Below are 17,670 nucleotides of genomic sequence, written 5' to 3' on the forward strand. Positions count from 1 at the left end.
GATTCTCTGGGCGTTGTCTGAAAAATCGGCATCGTAGTCCACACGTTATCACGTTAGGCACGTTATCATGTCAGCTGTGCCTATGAATTACGTTGCTAATTTTCAGGCGAGCGATAGTTTCTGAAAGTGAGTGATTGACAGAAATGTTGCGACAAATTATATAAATGCCAACCGTGCACGATCATCGCGTCTCGCTGTTCCCGAATTTTGATCAAGCACACATGCAGCATGGTGTCGAAGCAGACAAATCTGTTTTCTTTCAACTTTGCTCTACGAGTCCGTGAAAAAAATGATCCATCGGTAGAGTTCGTCGGAATCCCGATAAATTTTGAACACTGCAGAAGTGTCTGGATGGTAACTGGTCGTTCAGGCACCAAGTCGTTTCGGCCTCTCAATTTCCGGCCCCAAGTCACTTCGGCACCGCAACCCAAGACGTTTCGGCATCTGTATTTCGAGTTTTTTCAGACTATTTAGCAATTGACTGATCCGTCATATTCGTAAGCGTGACCTTTGCGTTCTGACCGGTTTTTTATGTGCATTTTGTGTGAATTTTACCGTGCTGTTTCGTCACCGCTTTCAAACTTTTGCCGTGTCGGCGGCTATTGATATCGATAAACTTGTGTCACAGATTTGAAAATGATATGAAGTTTTTTCTTACGGTCTCTCTTCCCATGTTCTCACAAAGATTAAAGCATGTACGTGAATGTTAGTTGACACTATACTTTTAAGTACTTTGATTTGTAACATTACGCTCCAGCACTAGTTCCCACAGGTAGCCTTCAGCGGTGCCGAAACGTCTTGTGCCGAAACGTCCACAAACCGTCTGGATAAGCTGCCATAACTCTAACTTTTGGGTTGCCCGATGTCTTTTGACGGTCGCATGTATACCCTTCGCTGTTACGTTTCAACATCGTTCAAGTTGTTCGTTAAACTGTTTTCATTAAAATAATGTTACATCGTACAATCCGAATATGTAGTGTAGGTTTATTCAACGGCACATTGTATTTGCAGTCAGTTTTTTCATCAATCGAGTCCGGAAGTGAAATCACGCACTCAAATCCAGTCATTACGCAATTTTAGCAGACTAATGCGTATGCCGTACGCGAGGAGAAAAAAGTCACCGCGAACACTGATATATATATATATATATATATATATATATATATATATATATATATATATATATGTATGTATGTATGTATGTATGTATGAATCTATGTATGTACGTACGTACGTGTGTGTGTGTATGTATGTATGTATCTATGTATGTATGTATCTATGTATCTATTTATGTATGTATCTATGTATCTATGTATCTATGTATCTATGTATCTATGCATGCATGTATGCACTGCAATTACAGATGCAAATTGAAGTTACTTAAACATTATAAATCTAATCTTAAAGTGTTTCAACTTTTCATCATATTGCCCTGACTGTTTTGAATGGCAGATTTCCGTCTTAGAAGATTGCTCGTATAAACTGAGACGACTAGCCTATTTAACTTGAGCTCATCTCACAGTCTAAACTTAACACTGTCCGAGGGAATGACCCTATATGCTGCTATACAATAGAAAGTACAACAGTAGGTAAACAGTTGAAGACCTTGTTTACTAGACACTGCATAAATCCAGCTAGCCATGGTTTTAGTTCGTGATGAACACACATCGTCCATGTGACCGTGTGCAAGAAAGAAACCTCTTGGAAGACCTTAACATGAATCCTGAGATCTCTTGAGATTTTCATTATCGGCAGAATGTCATGAACAGAATTGCGGGACCGAGTTCATATCAGATGACAGATTTGACGAATGATAAGCTGATCACAGTTGAAGGTTCTCTCTCAATCAAAGTAAGTCTAGCCACCACCACCGCCCCCCGCCTGCACATTTCACCACGCACATGTATTCATCAAGAAAATACCGACGAACATTCCGGTTCGAAGCACGAAAGCTAGGAGGACATCCAAAATATGCTGGGAGGACATTTGTGTTGTTTTTTGTTGTTAGGGGCCAAAGCCAACGGCTTGGGCCCTTATTGGTTTCGTTGGGGTTTTTTTCTTCTTCTTCTTCCGTCAATTCTTTTCCAGCCTAGATCTAGTTAACTACCGTATTTCTGTTATTAAAATTTTGCTTATGAAATGGCGAGCGGTCATGTGACCTTGACCGCCATATTGGATTTTCATAAAATCCATTTTAATTTTCAGGACCAACAGACCATTTGAACTGAGATTTTACTCATGTCATTATTATCGTGAGTACTATCAAGTTTGTGAAAGGCGTTTGTACTGGTCATGTGGTTTGGCGGCAATTTTGCCATTTGCGAAAAACCTACGATTACCATGGAAGAATATTCAAAAATCTACTCCAAAACCGATACGCAACTGCAACTGAAATTTACTCATATATCATCTTAGTGCGTGTACTTTTAGATTGCAAAATGCATTTGATCGGTCACGTGGTTTGGCGGCCATGTTGCTATTTCCGGAAAACCTACCATAAACATGATTTAATATTGAAAAGTCGTCTTCATCGGAACCAATAGACTATCTCATCTCAAATGAACAAATTCGGTACCAAAACCATTTGCTTAATTATTAAAATATCTTCGCTAGCTATTTCTGGCAACCATGGCAACCTGGATTGGGTCCCGTCAATGCTGTTTGCAGCTTTAATTTTAACTGTGTTCTTGAATGTAACAAGGTACTTCATCGTTCGTTTATATTTTTCAGTATTTAGGCTTGCGCTTAGAAATACATGAACGTACATTGCCCGTTTCATCGTCCTTCAGTGGCCGAGAACATCCATGTGTACAAATATGCTCACAAATATGCTAACATGTAATCACATGTTTTAACATACATTTAAAAGTACGTCGCGCATGAATAAACACCATCAAATGAGAACAAGATGCTTTCATGTTAATATTCTTTTTAGCTCTTTCGCCTTTTATGGTTAAAGACAAATAAAGAGCACAGAAATTTATCACTAGAAAGATATCAATATTGCTCAAAGTTGGTGAATTGTGTTTCATTCAATCAAAATTATGTGCTCCTCAAACTCCTGTACAATTATTCAAATACCTAGGGCAGCATTTTACATCAACGACACTAGCAAAGACAAAGTCACGGCGAAATCTTTTGTCTTGCCGAGTTAGGAATCATATGAATTATTCCGCTACATCATACACTCTCAATTTACTTAATCTTTGAAATGTAATAGAGTTTCGTATACTGTGTAAACCTCAAAGGAATTGGGTTAGAATACAGAGTCTCAAATCACTGACAACTAAGTCGAAATTTCGTAGAAAAGAAATGACTGTTTATATTACGGATGATACATGTCAATGTCTTCGCTGACAGAATGTTCGTATAAGATAGAATGCATCCTTGGAACATATATTGGACATTAATTTTCTTCAATACTTTTCTGGTCCACCGCTTGTACGGACTCAATTTAAAGCTCTTGGAGTGAGAAAAATTTAATTTTTTTTCAGAAAATCGAAAAATTCATTTTCCCCATAGAGTTAGCAAAGAGATGGCGGCCATTTGATGGTTTCCAATAACGGGAAATATTAGGTAAGGTGTCCCTCTTGTACAAAACTTTGCACAAAGACAACTGATTTCTATTCTTGATTTGGTAAGAGAATGGTTTGAAGTTTCATTGAGGAAACGTTGAGCAAAAATTTAAGTGTTTCACTTTCGAGGCGCGTACTTTGTTTATCGATGTTCAGCGTTCTCTCAATTTTAACTGCCGCTGGTTGAACATCAGCGTCGAGTACTTGGAGTGATCACCTATATCATCTAATGTATGAAATATGGTGTTTCCGCTTCAGAAGTATAAAATAAGCGCTGTTCCCGCTTCTACTCATGACATGAGCCATATGCCAAGTGAGGAGAGAAGGTCACAGCTTTTGACAGACTCAGAAACAAAAAAAAAAACAATCGCGTAAACGAAGAGGAGTGTATTGATCAGAGTCGTAGATTACTAATGAAATGTAATCTAATGTTGCTTTCAAATCGCATTCAGGCATACCACCCTTCTCTGGAAACTGCCAATTATTATATATTATGTACTCTTACAACGTCGCATATCTTATAGAGAAGAGAAACAAACGCAATGTACTACGAAGTAATCAGCTCCTAGTTGAAGAATGCGAGGGAAAAATGTCTGAAAAGTAATCTTATCGAGGAAATATTTGAAGCCTCGGTTCTTCAGATAAAGATATCAAATCCTGAAGAAGACGCTTTTGTGTACCATTGGAATGAGTTCGATCAATTACTAGAATCACGTGTTTTCAAATTGACAATTCATTTATTTTCAATGCAGATATACTATGCATATGTCTAAATTCGAACGGTATTGTGTAAATCATTGACGGTCGTGTGAAAAGCGTGTGTTTCAGGTTCGAAAGTTCATGTTACAGATCCACAAAACATCCTAGGAATATTAAGGAAAATAACGCCGTATGCGTAAGGAGAACCAAGCCGTAGTTATTGCAAATCACTTTCACCTGTCAATCAAACACTTCAGTATACATGCAAGGAAGATGAAGACGTGTCAAAGACGCGTTCGATACATTGTGTGACCAAAATTTAAGGACTGTGAATGGTCGTATTCACTTTTTGCATATTTCCCAAGAGTTGTTTTCTGGTGAACAAAAATGCCAATATGAACGCAACGAGTTAATTTACGATAAATTATTACATCTTACACTCCATTGCGACGAACTATCGAGAAATGACAGTCTAGGATCTGAAGATGTCATCACAAAGCCGGTCCGTGAAATGTTCCCGTGTGTAGATATTAAGAAGATATACGCCCACGAAGGAAAGGCTCGCTGTCAGATAATAGAACGAGGATTTTCGCTACCTTTTTTCAGAGCTTTCCAGAGCTATTTTGAGAGCTGTCCTGCTTGAAAGCCTGTAGCGCCATGATGACGGATAAACATTACCATGCGGAGAACGCAAAGGGAACTGAGAGATGCTATCATTGTAAAGTGAAAGCCAGAGTCAACGAAGGAAAACCCTTTCCGTAATAGTAATGACGAAACACTAAACCATATATTTATAATACCCATGTAAATTATCAAACGCTTCTAGGGACGAGATTACAATTTCTACAAAGAGTCCCTTTCCCTTTTTGTGAGACCTAGCCTCTATGATGGACTTTTTGGAGTTGCAAGAGCTCCAGTTGTGTATAACAATCTCATACTTCTAGGAAAACGTTTTATTAATGCAATGAAAGTAAGTAATAGGAAACCATATTTTGCTCTGTATTTGCTACAGGTTAAACAAAACTACCACTCAGAGTACGAAATTACTCGGGGAAAAAAGACAAGTTAGAGACATATTGTTGCTAATGGATTAAAAATCCCACCGAAGATAAATGATAAGTGGGAAGTGTACTGTTACACCTTTCAAACAAACATTGTAACTCCGTTTCCAATAAAATACCTTCATATTCACAACAACTTCATACACTGAGAAAAAGAGGAGACAGATATAGAGACAGACTCTGAGAGAGACAGAAAGTGATATACAGACAGTGACATGAAGACAGACATAAAGAAGCCGACAGCATCGCCATGAGACACAGTAAAAGTTGGAATTATTGTAAAATTCTATTACAGCAGTGAGCAGGGACACCTGCATGGGATATGCGCGTAGACTTCGTATAGGATAATTACGATTAATTACAGTCTCTCGGGGCTCATAAAGTTAAGTATAAGCGGGCTTCGTGCCTTCGCTAGTGCTAAGGTTAGGAACTTGGTGAACTATTAGGATCTCAAACAACATAGAGATCCAGCTTCATTTAAATCAAAGTTAAGCAAATCCGATTTACATGTTCCAAACTTTATATGTATCATTAACGAGCATTTTCTACGTGCGAGTTTTTTCACCTTTTCCCTTAAACTTGCGAAATGTTTATGGTCAATCATACTGAAGTACGAGGGATTCGGTTTCATAAACATCGCGAAGCTCGTTCCTCGATAAACTCAATGATTCGACAGATACTCATAGAGCGTGGCGAATGAGCAATTATCGAGTTGACATAATCATGGCAGACTTTCCTTACGTCGCAGCAGATCTTCATCTGAGGATGCAATTTAAAACCAGTATTATCTTTGTGTTTCCAGTGTTTCAAAATTTGGGTATTGAATATCGCTCTAATTTTTCAATGGCAAAGAATGATAAAGGATGTTTTAAACTGCAGGCACCGCCATTAGTGAGTGCTCCACCGCTGAAATGAATCCCATTGGCTTGGCTTTCGATTATAAAGGATCGTTTGAAAATGTGAGAAGAGAAGTCACCGGTTGCCATGACTACGTTTACCACACACAAGAACGCAGACGTTGCCGTTTCCGACGTTGAACATTGAATGACGGCAACGTGGCGTCAATCTCGGCTATTACCACGAACTGCCAGCGATAACGACTGTAAAAATAAAGCGGCGATAACAACTACTTTGTTGACATCAGATCTATATTAATGGCGACATGGATTTGAAACCCGTCTGTCGTCAAAATTAGGAAACTTTTTTGTTTGGCCGCTACTCAGCATTGGCTATGTGTTTTTTTCTGTGGCACAAACCACCTTCACCTCGGCACCGCAATGATATTCGCCATTATTCACGGCAACTTATCCGCCAGCACACTACCTTAAACATTCTTCTGTTTGATGAAGTCGTCGAGGCTCTCTCCATATTCGTTGAGTTTTGCGGGGGAAATGTAAAACCTGTTCGTTGTGAACAGCACTCTGTCCAAGATCTGACTTGAGCCATTTGATATCGTATCTCTTCTACAATGAATTTCTTTTCTCCTTTATTTGCAATTCAGGTTACTGCCTTACGTTGTGTACATTCTAAAGTTGATACACTTTGTACTTATTTGATATCACGTCTCATGATACAAAAAATCACTGATTCTTAACGATTTTGTCAATTCTGCAAACTTACTGTTATTTGCTGTAATTGTATCACCACCAGAAGACTCAGTAAAGCATCACGCGGCATTTGACGATGAACAACGTGTGGTAGCATGTTACGACACTATCACGCGGCATTTGCTGAAGTGCAGCGTGTCATATCAAGTGATGATACTGACGACAAAACTATTATATTACCTCCAGTTATTAAAGATAAAAGCAACATATTTCGTGTGGTTCGATCAGCTTATTGTTATACCTATTGCCTCTACGCTATCGATATAACGTGTGACTTAAAATTGGTTGCTCCTTCAGATCAAGGCAGGCAAAAGAGGAATAAAAGATTGTTAAAGATCTTCTTCAAAATTTCCGGAGGCAGATTTTCTCTCTTATTGGGCTTCTCGAATTCATTGTCAGCACTGTATCAGCGATGCTAATGGTATTTTAAGCTTGTCTTTTATTGATTTTGATATCGTCTTTTCATAATGTTTTCAAAATCCATGATAAATTAGAAGAGTTTATTTTTTATTTATTTTATTTTATTTTATTTTATTTGCTCATCAACAGCGCCATCGGGCAGCCACTCACAGACAAGAAAATAAAGAAAAGGATAAAATACACTGAAATTTAAATTTAAAAAGTACTCTAAACATCAAACAATGACAAAAACAATATATTCTACAATGGCGCCACGTGGAGTAATGGGTAGGATGTGCTCTTGCTTTGTGACTTTGGTTTTGCTGTGTATTTGGGGCAGCAAGACTAATCATGGATATGACGTGGTTTATGAATATTGGGAGGACCCGGTCCAGGCCTTTTTGGTGAAATGTCATGATCTAGATGTGAATCCCTACGGATTGGAGGTAATCTGGGCAAAAACGGCAATTGCTCCAAGTTCAACAACAAATATTCGTCAGTGGAGCACAACGAAGTTGAACGGCCAGTCTCAAATTGGTAATTATTACAACATCATTTTGTTGTTGTTGTCGGGTGATGTACATTTTAACCCTGGTCCATGTGGAGTATGTTTCAAGGAGATATTTAATTTTGAATCTACGCTTCAGTGTTTTGGCTGTGGAGATTTAGTGCATATAACTTGCATTGATATAAATATTCATGAATTGGCGAACACTTGGCTGGACGAAGGTATGTGGCATTGCAGTGATTGTTCACAGTACATTAATTACCCACAATGCTGTTCGATTTGTACCAACGACGTTAGTTTTCTTATAACTCTTTCAGTTCTGTATAAAAGCAATAATGTGAAGTCTCACGATAACTGATTAATTATATATATTAAAAGTACGTTGAAATATTGTAGTATAAATTTCAAAGAAACCATTAAATAACCATAAAAGTCACATTCTTCAGGTACTACAAATGCCACACTTTTGGGAAGCAAGTTATTACCAACTGAAGGGGTCATTCTCTGAAAATAGTTAGCATGTAAATTTCTTTTGTCTTTTCTATTTGGAAAAAATCAATATCCTTTTGTTTCATAAAACAGGTGCAACTAGTCTCCCTACTTTCCATCACTTATTCTGTATGGCTGAGGACACAATCAGTGGAAATTTACAAAAATCCTTTCTTTCTCTCAACAAGGACAATTTCTAATCCTTTAAAAATTGGAATTGAGAAGAAAGGTGTTTTTAAAAGTACGTCTCAGAATTTCTACAAGTGGTCCAGGAATTTTGTCTACACATGGGAGACATGTAGACTTCACAGGGGGAATCTACGTTGGTACAAATCACGATGTATTGTGGGAAATCTCTAGTACTTGCAGTGATTGTTCACCGTGTCCAGATGTCTGTATAGAAATCGATAACAGCGCTGATTTAGAGAACAATGAAGAAGCGCAGATGGACGTTACACCAGAGCCCGATGTTCTCCCTTTCTCCAAATTATATCGCAAAGGGCTAAAGATTGTCCATCTCAACGTTCAGTCAATAAAGAACAAACTGGATGAATTGAAAACTGTCTTGAAGGATCCGAAAAATAACATCTCTATTCTGGGTTTAACAGAAACCTGGTTGAACGATCGGTATTGTGACAATGAATTGATGATATCGGGTTATACGCTAATTAGACGCGATAGAAGTGATGTGAACTGTGCTAAGGATATCGGGGGAGGGGTCGCTGTATATGTTCGCCAGGACGTGGTTTATAACAGGCGTTACGATCTTGAACGGGAAAATGTGGAAATGGTTGCCCTGGAGACATCGACACAATCAGACAAGTCAAAATCAGTACTTGTTCTTTTTGTGTACCGACCCCCTGACAAAGACTTAACTGCTTGGATTGATCTTTTCAGTGAATCATTAAACAGAATTTCAAAAGAACGCAAAGAAGTCATCGTGTTAGGTGACTTCAACATTGACTTATCAAAAGATAATCAGAAAGCCTGCTTATGGCAAGACTTTATGGAGAATGAATATGATTTCAGTCAGTTGGTTACAGAGCCAACTCGAATATCATCAGCGACTGAAACGTTAATTGATCACATTTTCGTCTCGCACCCAGAGAATATTACACAAAGCTTTGTGGCTAAGTACTCAATTAGTGACCATTTCCCTATATGTGTCACGAGAAAAGCATCTGTAACAAACGATAAGAGTGCAAGTACTATTAAATACAGGTGTTTCAAAAATTTCACTGAATCCAAATTCTGTGAGGAATTACGTTGTCAACCATGGTCTGTTGTTGACGCTTTTGATGATCCCGAGGATAGGCTGGATACCTGGATGTACCTATTCGGTAGTGTGGTTGATGCGCATGCGCCCATCAGGGAGAAGAGAGTGAGGCACAAACATCGCCCCGATTGGTGGACTGAAGAAATATCCAATGCCATGTCCCAAAGGGATAAAGTTGACAAAAAGACAAACTTTGAAACTTTTAAATACTGGAGAAATAGAGTGAAGTCACTCATATTTCAGGCAAAGTGTGTGTATTATCAGTCAATTCTAGAAAAGGGCCAGTGTGCTATTAGGGATTTCTGGAACCATTTAAGGGAGTTAGTTCCAGGTAAAACATCTTCAATGCCGTTGAATATGAATATAAATGGTAATGAATTAAATAACCCTAATTCCATTGCTAACGGTCTTCATAATTGGTTTTCATCTGTTGTTAATAAATATGTGACCAAAAGCAATGAAGAATCAGATTCCTTTCTGGATAATCTCAAAGACTTTGTATCCAGGAAAAAGAACTCCCAATCGGTCTTTTGTATACCAGAAATAACTGTAGAGTTTGTTGAAAAACAACTCAAATCGTTAGATATCAAAAAGGCTACCGGTCTTGATGGATTGCAAGCTAAATTTTTAACCATATCAGCAGATGTTATAGCCCCGTCGATAACAGGTATTTTAAACGGTTTTGTACAGTCGGGTACTTTCCCCACACTATGGAAACGTGCAAAGGTCACCCCGCTACATAAGGGTGGAAGTATAGGTGACCCTGGTAATTACCGGCCAGTTAGTATTTTACCAATTTTATCCAAAGTGTTGGAGCGACATATCCATAATCATCTAACTACTTACTTACAAGATAATAACCTATTACATGGCAAACAATCGGGATTTAGAGCTTTTCACTCATGCCAGTCTGCTCTTACTTCACTTTTGGATTCATGGTGTTGTAATATAGACAAAAAACAATTAATTGGTGTAATTTTTCTCGATTTAAGAAAAGCATTTGATCTTGTTAACCATACTATTTTGATCCAAAAACTTAGAATCTACGGCGTTAGAGATAACGCTCTCCACTTTTTTCAGTCATATCTTGCCAACAGAGTACAGTGTGTTGTTATGAATGGTTACAAATCTGATAATCTACCATTGTCAGTTGGTGTACCCCAAGGGTCAATTCTAGGCCCACTACTGTTTCTGTTATATATTAATGACATGCCTCTACATACAACTAAATGTGAAGTTGAGATGTTTGCCGATGATAGTACAATGCACACGTCGGCTAAGACCACTGATGAATTAGAATGTAATTTAAATAGTGACCTTGAACATATTAATAATTGGTGTTTAAACAACAAAATGTGTCCTAATACTGAGAAAACCAAATGCATGTTGGTCACTACTAGGCAAAAACGGTCACACTTGACTAGTTCAGTACTAAACGTTAAACTTGGTAGCAATAATATTGAAAATGTTGATTGTGAGAAACTTCTTGGTGTTACTATTCAGAGTGATTTGTCTTGGGCATCTCATGTCCATAATATTGTGAAGAAAATCAAATGTAAACTATATCTCTTGGCCAGAATAAGGCCATTTCTACCAACCTCAGCGAGGCGCCAGTTTTACAATTGTTTTATTTTACCCTATTTTGACTATTGTCTTAGTATTTGGGGTTGTTGTAGTCAGAAGGATATGGATCGTTTAAACGGTCTTTTTAAAACGGGCAATGAGATTAATTTTGGATTGTGACTCTGGCACTCCCTCTGTGGAAATGTTTACTCGTTTGAAATGGTATCCACTATCCTATCGTTACAAGTATAAATTAGTTGTGTCTGTCTACAAAGCTCTTTTTGGCATGGCTCCATCTTATATCCGGGACATGTTAACATTGTACGATGCACAAAGATCTTTAAGATCTGTTTTTAATGAAACTTTAAAAGTACCATTTGCCAGAACTGAATTGCTGAAACAATCTTTTAGAGTATCTGCTCCGAGGTTTTATAACGAGTTGCCCACATCAATAAGAGGCTGTACAAGCCTTTCAATTTTTAAACGTGCTTGTTATAAATTTTATTTACAAAGTTTTACTGATGCTGTCACCTTCTGATCATTTTATGTTGTTGTCGATTTTGTTGTGTTGCTGTATGTTTTATGTTTTTTAACTTTGCTGTGCTGTTGTTTGTTTTTGTTTTCTAACTTTCTTTGTGCTCGACCCTTGTGAAAAGAGGCGTATACCTATCAAGGCTATCGAGTTGAAATAAAGATTATTATTATTATTATTATTATTATTATTATTATTATTAAAACAAATTAACATGTCTTTTAAAAGTTGAGTGAGATTCTTCAAAAACATTGACATCGCAAACCTTATCAATCAGATCATTAAAAAGTCGTGACGTACGTCCAATCAGGCCATTTTTTGTAACATCAACACTACAGTAAGGGATGTGTAATAGAGGTCTATGTCCTAATTTTCAAAGTTTCATAGTCTGCAAATTTTGATGCGTTTACCAGTATTTTAGCTCTCTTTGTATTAGTTTCCAGTTATATATTTATAGGACAAAATAGTAAAATGTACTTCTTTTCCAGGATAAAAGTGATAAAACGTTTATTTTAAAGTGACAGATGTTGTCCCTCTTATGAAATATGAAGCAGTAAAATTCAATTCTGATTTAGCATTTTCACTTATTGGTTATGCTATAGACAGTATCTTCCCTCCTCTACAGTCTATAGTTATACTGTTGGCATATTTTAACTGAGTTTTTAATATAGTATGGTAGTCTATGATGACAATAATAATCTTGCAATGCTGTTCAATTTCATATCAATGAACAAGCAAACTTCGAAAAAATTAAAACTGTAGCTGAAAGTCCCTTGTAATTTTGTTGTGGCTTTGTGTAGTTTTATCAAAACTGTCGCAAAACGTAGCACTGGCTTTATATCAAGTCACTGTAAAGAAAAGGTGAAGGCACATTTATAATAGTTGCTCTCAAATCCTGAAAACATCAGGTCTATTCATTAGCTATGCGACCGTCACACAAGTATGAGGACTTCATAAACGCAAAATACCTTAATAAAACAACTTCCCTAAGCTTTTTCACAATTAATCACAGTTCGGCGCATTTTTCACGGAAGCCAAATGTCACGAAATCTCTCAGCGAAAACATAAATGTGTATGTCATCATTGAAGAGGGCAAAGGGAAGACAAAACGTCCCTGTTTCACGGGACAAATGCAGCATTTAAGGCCGAAACAGCCGCCTTGATTGATGCACTCTATGATCCGTTCAAAAATACAGTCTGCAATAAAGTCGATAACGATGACTTAGGGAGATAGCTCCAACCGTTTACACTGCTGCGGTTCGTCTTCCGATGGGTCAATAGGTGAAACGTGATTAAGGTTATAATGGAAAAGTCAAAGTTAAGGTCACAAAACCACTACAATTATATTCGGGTAAAGATTGATCTTATTATTAGAAACTAAAATACCAGCATTAACTAAATTTGGCAAGCGTTTGCTGTCTTAAAGCCCATTTCATAGATACATGATGTTCCGGCAAATTCCTATCTAAATCGTTTTTTCAAGTGTTCGTTGGCATTTCTCTTTAAATTGCCGTGTCTAGGTTTCCACTTCAGCGCATTGAGAATATTTAAACAAAGTGGCCGTAATGGCAGAAAAAAAAACTAAGCTTGTTTGATGGCCGTAAATGCCTGCACAATGTTTGCATTCTCTGATACGTATCAAATACGGTTAGGAATCGCAATACTCGGTGTGTTTCTTTGTCTTTGAATAGCTCTTACAGCGTCTATGGTACAAAACTGGACAATTATCGAAAATTACAGTCAAATGCTCTAATATGACATCTATTGAAAGACGAAATAACAGAACTTTTGAGGCGATAAATAGCATCTCCCATACAGCGTATGTCTTCTGCTATCTATGGTTTGATAGTAATAAAGGGAAAGTAACTCCACACACCTTCATATTTGAGCTGTTTGTGTTTTGTGTATGATATTGTGTATATTGTAAGTGTGTTCCATGTTTGGTTGTTTTATGTAAAGTGTTGATTAGCCATGGCGAGATATACCCGTAATCTACGTGTCTTGCTGTTAACCAGCACTGGAGAGTGTGTAGAGACCAATATGACACTGCGATCCTTTCACACTGCGTTTCGAACACAGAGCTTTCTTCATCAGTCGATTAAAATTCACTTTTGATTGGTGAGACGTGTCGAGAAGTTGATTGATTGTACGTATTAATATGTTGTTCTACTGAAGTTTGTTGTTCAAGTAGGCAAGCTAGAATATCTACTGTTCGGTCTTGTTGTGTATGTGTATGCTCATGTGAAAAGGAGTTTAAGGTCTTGCGAAGTATGGTATTCGTAAGTATATCGCTTATATTCCTTGTTTTTTGTATGCTATTATTGGTTGCTTCGGAACAGATTTTTTAGTGTCTCTTTTTCTAGTCCACTCCGGTTTTCTGTTAGGGTTTGTTTGATTTTCTTCGTTCTGATGTATGGACTGTATGTTGTAATTAAGACAAGAGTATTTTCAGCGGTCGATGTTATTTTTGTGTTAAAGTTGTCTCCTTCGTGTTTGTGTTCTGTTTCTCGATAATGCCTTCTATTTCATTTTTTTGTATTGCCGGTCTTGCAGTTTTTCACTCAATTGTGTGACTTTCTGTGTAAAATCGGCTTCGTTGTTGCATGTTCTAATGAATCTCTTCACGTAGAAATATAGTCTATTATGTTTGCTTTTGACAGCTAATCTGATCAATCTATCTAGTATGAATTGTTTAGAAGATAATAATGACGAGACAACCCATATATATATATATATATATATATATATATATATATATATAATATAATATATATATATATATATATATAATATATATGTATGTATGTATGTATGTATGTATGTATGTATGTATGTATGTATGTATGTATGTATGTATGTATGTATGTATGTATGTATTAAAATTTGATAAATAGCATCACGTACGAATATAATGGTACGACCAAAACATACAAATGAGAGTGTAGAGCTAAGAATCATTTCACTTCGGTCTGATGATTGCAGGATGCACGAAACTTGAGTAACAGATATTATTACTTCGTACTTGAAGTAATTTGTGCTATTATTTATAACACTCTGTTTTCCTCATCGAGCACTGTAATTTCCCACGAGGACATCTGTATTCTAATATACATACATATATATATATATATACACACACACATATATATATATATATATATATATATATATATATATATATATATATATATATATATATATAAGGGTTGCTGGAGATTTGATTTTAAATTCTCATATATATATATATATATTTTCTCATATATATATATGATTTATATATATATTATATATATATATATATATATATAAATATATAATATATATATATATATATATATATAAGGGTTCTGGAGAATTGATTTTACAATTTCATCTCTACAACGTTGTTTCGTGAGTCGCGAGACTCACTCATCAGGAGACTAGACTGGAGTGAATCTAAATGGGCTAAACATCGCTGGTTACGCAGATGGTGGAATTTTGGCTGAGATTGACAGTTGTTGCATAACAATATATTGCTGCGATGAATATTAATATTTACGGAGAGGACTGATTTACTTCGTCAGATGTATTTGGGAGTTACTAGTTGTTGCATAACAAGACGGCATGCTGAATATAATAAAGACAACGAAATTCAAACAAGTAAGCAACCCCTTTCTTAACAAGCTTAAAAACGATGCCCAACGTATCAAGAACGAAAGCAAAGTACTGATCGCCGCCGACAAAACCACGAACTTCTACAAGATAGACCCCTCAACGTACAACGACCTGTTAGAAAAAACATAACCAAATCCTACAAAAAAGCCCACCACGCCACTACCCAAGCCATCCATATCGAGAACAAGCGCATCGCATCGAAACTAGACATCGACGACAGGATAGACATAACAGCCAAAAAGACGCATTTATAACGCTAAAAGACCACAAACCGAACTTTACAAACAAACCAACCTGCAGATTGATCAACCCCACCAAATCCAAAATAGGCAAAATCAGCAAAGAGATCCTCGACCGAATAAACATGAAAAACCACAGCAGCAACCAAAATAAACCAATGGAAAAACACCTCAGCTGTAGTTGAATGGTTCAAGCTTATCAAAAACAAGGAAAAATACAACTTTATCTGCTTCGACATCGAAGAATTCTATCCATCAATCAGCAAACACCTCCTTAACAAAGCACTTGACTTCGCCTCTACCTACGACAACATCACTACCGATGAACGAAACATCATCATCCACGCCAAAAACGCCCTCCTGATACATAAACAACAATCATGGCAGAAGAAAAACACTAAAGCATTTGACGTAACTATGGGCAGTTTTGACGGTGCAGAACATGCGAACTGGTAGGCAGCTTCCTTCTTTCCCAGCTACAGACTACAGAGACGACGGACTAGCCATTCAGACGCCATCCGAGAACAAGAGAAAAAATCAAAAGAGAAATCTGCCGCATCTTCACAAACAACGGACTGAAAATCACAATCGAAGCTAACAAACAAGTTATCAACTTCCCCGATGTGACATTCAACTTAGGGACGGACCATTAGATCTTGGGAGGGGGGATGGTCAAAAACAGAAAAAAAAACTCTCAGAGCAGAAAGTTAGGAAAAAAAATCTTCAAACTAGTTTGCAAAATAAAAAATAAATAAATAAGAAGACAAAGGCGTAAAAAAAATCTGCAAAAGTCTTTAAAATTTTGAATTTTTTTTTAGATTTTACCGACAGTAAGCAACTTTCTGTATTTTTAATACATCCTCCCGGCACATTTTTTATTTTAATTTATACATTTAGAGTGACTGTATCCCTTATACTGGAAGTTGTGATTATCTTATCTTTTCAGGACTTTTGTATTCTGATCACTTGAAAATTATGAAATTATAGAGCCTGTTTTCTACTTGTTTCCTGCGTACAAACCAAGCAGGTACACTAGGTAAAACATTGAAACTATGGTATGGTTGTCAAGACAGTTCATTTTTTTCACAGCATTTTATTACAATGATGAATGCAAGAATGGGTGAACAAGTAGAAAAACGTCAATAATGATAAAACAACATCTCAAGTCATTATGTATTATTTTGCTTTTAAAAGGCATTTTCAATTCTTTTTTCTCAAAAAACAGCCTCAAATAACAACAGCAACACATGTTTTAACATTCAACAATACACTACGTAGAATGCCATCTATCCAACAAATCCCAACACAAAAACACATAAAAGGGTTGAACTTTGAAAGTTTCTCGATAGCAAATACTGAATAAATCTGCATGGATAATCGTTTTTGTGTAGCAAATTTCAAAGAAATTGGACAAGCCCTTTCAGAGAATACAGATTTTTTGACCATGATGGCATAAATTGCCCAAAAAGACAAATATTGAAATTTCAACACATCTATACACATCCAATCAATTTGGACATGCTGCTACAGAGAAATAGATGTTTTGATCAAAAAAGGCAACAATTGCTCTAAAACACAAATATGCAAATTTCACTATATTATTTAGCTTATTTTAGCTTCTCAGCTTGTCAAAATCAATTGTAAATCATGAGATATGCATGATGTTTGGTGGGGTGAATGTAGGCATTTCACCACGCAGTAGAAAGGGAAGCCAGGAAACCAAAATAGTCAATTTTCAAAACTATAGGAAGCTACTGAGGAGCAAGAAGACCATGTTTCAGAGGAAGATGTGTAATCCGAAAAAAATGCTCCCAAAGTGCCACCAAATAACACCATTTTTATCTCTATTTTTCAAAAGCTCCAACAGCAGGAGGGGGACACCCCCCTCCTGACCTCCCCCGCAAAAATACTCCCCAAGTGCCACCAAATAACACCATTTTAATCTCTATTTTTCAAAAGCTCCAACAGCAGGAGGGGGACACCCCCTCCTGACCACCCCCGCAAAAATACTCCCCAAGTGCCACCAAATAACACCATTTTAATCTCTATTTTCAAAAGTTCCAACAGC

This window comes from Ptychodera flava, chromosome 20 (genome assembly GCF_041260155.1).
Source record: "Ptychodera flava strain L36383 chromosome 20, AS_Pfla_20210202, whole genome shotgun sequence".
Classification (NCBI taxonomy): Eukaryota; Metazoa; Hemichordata; class Enteropneusta; family Ptychoderidae; genus Ptychodera; species Ptychodera flava.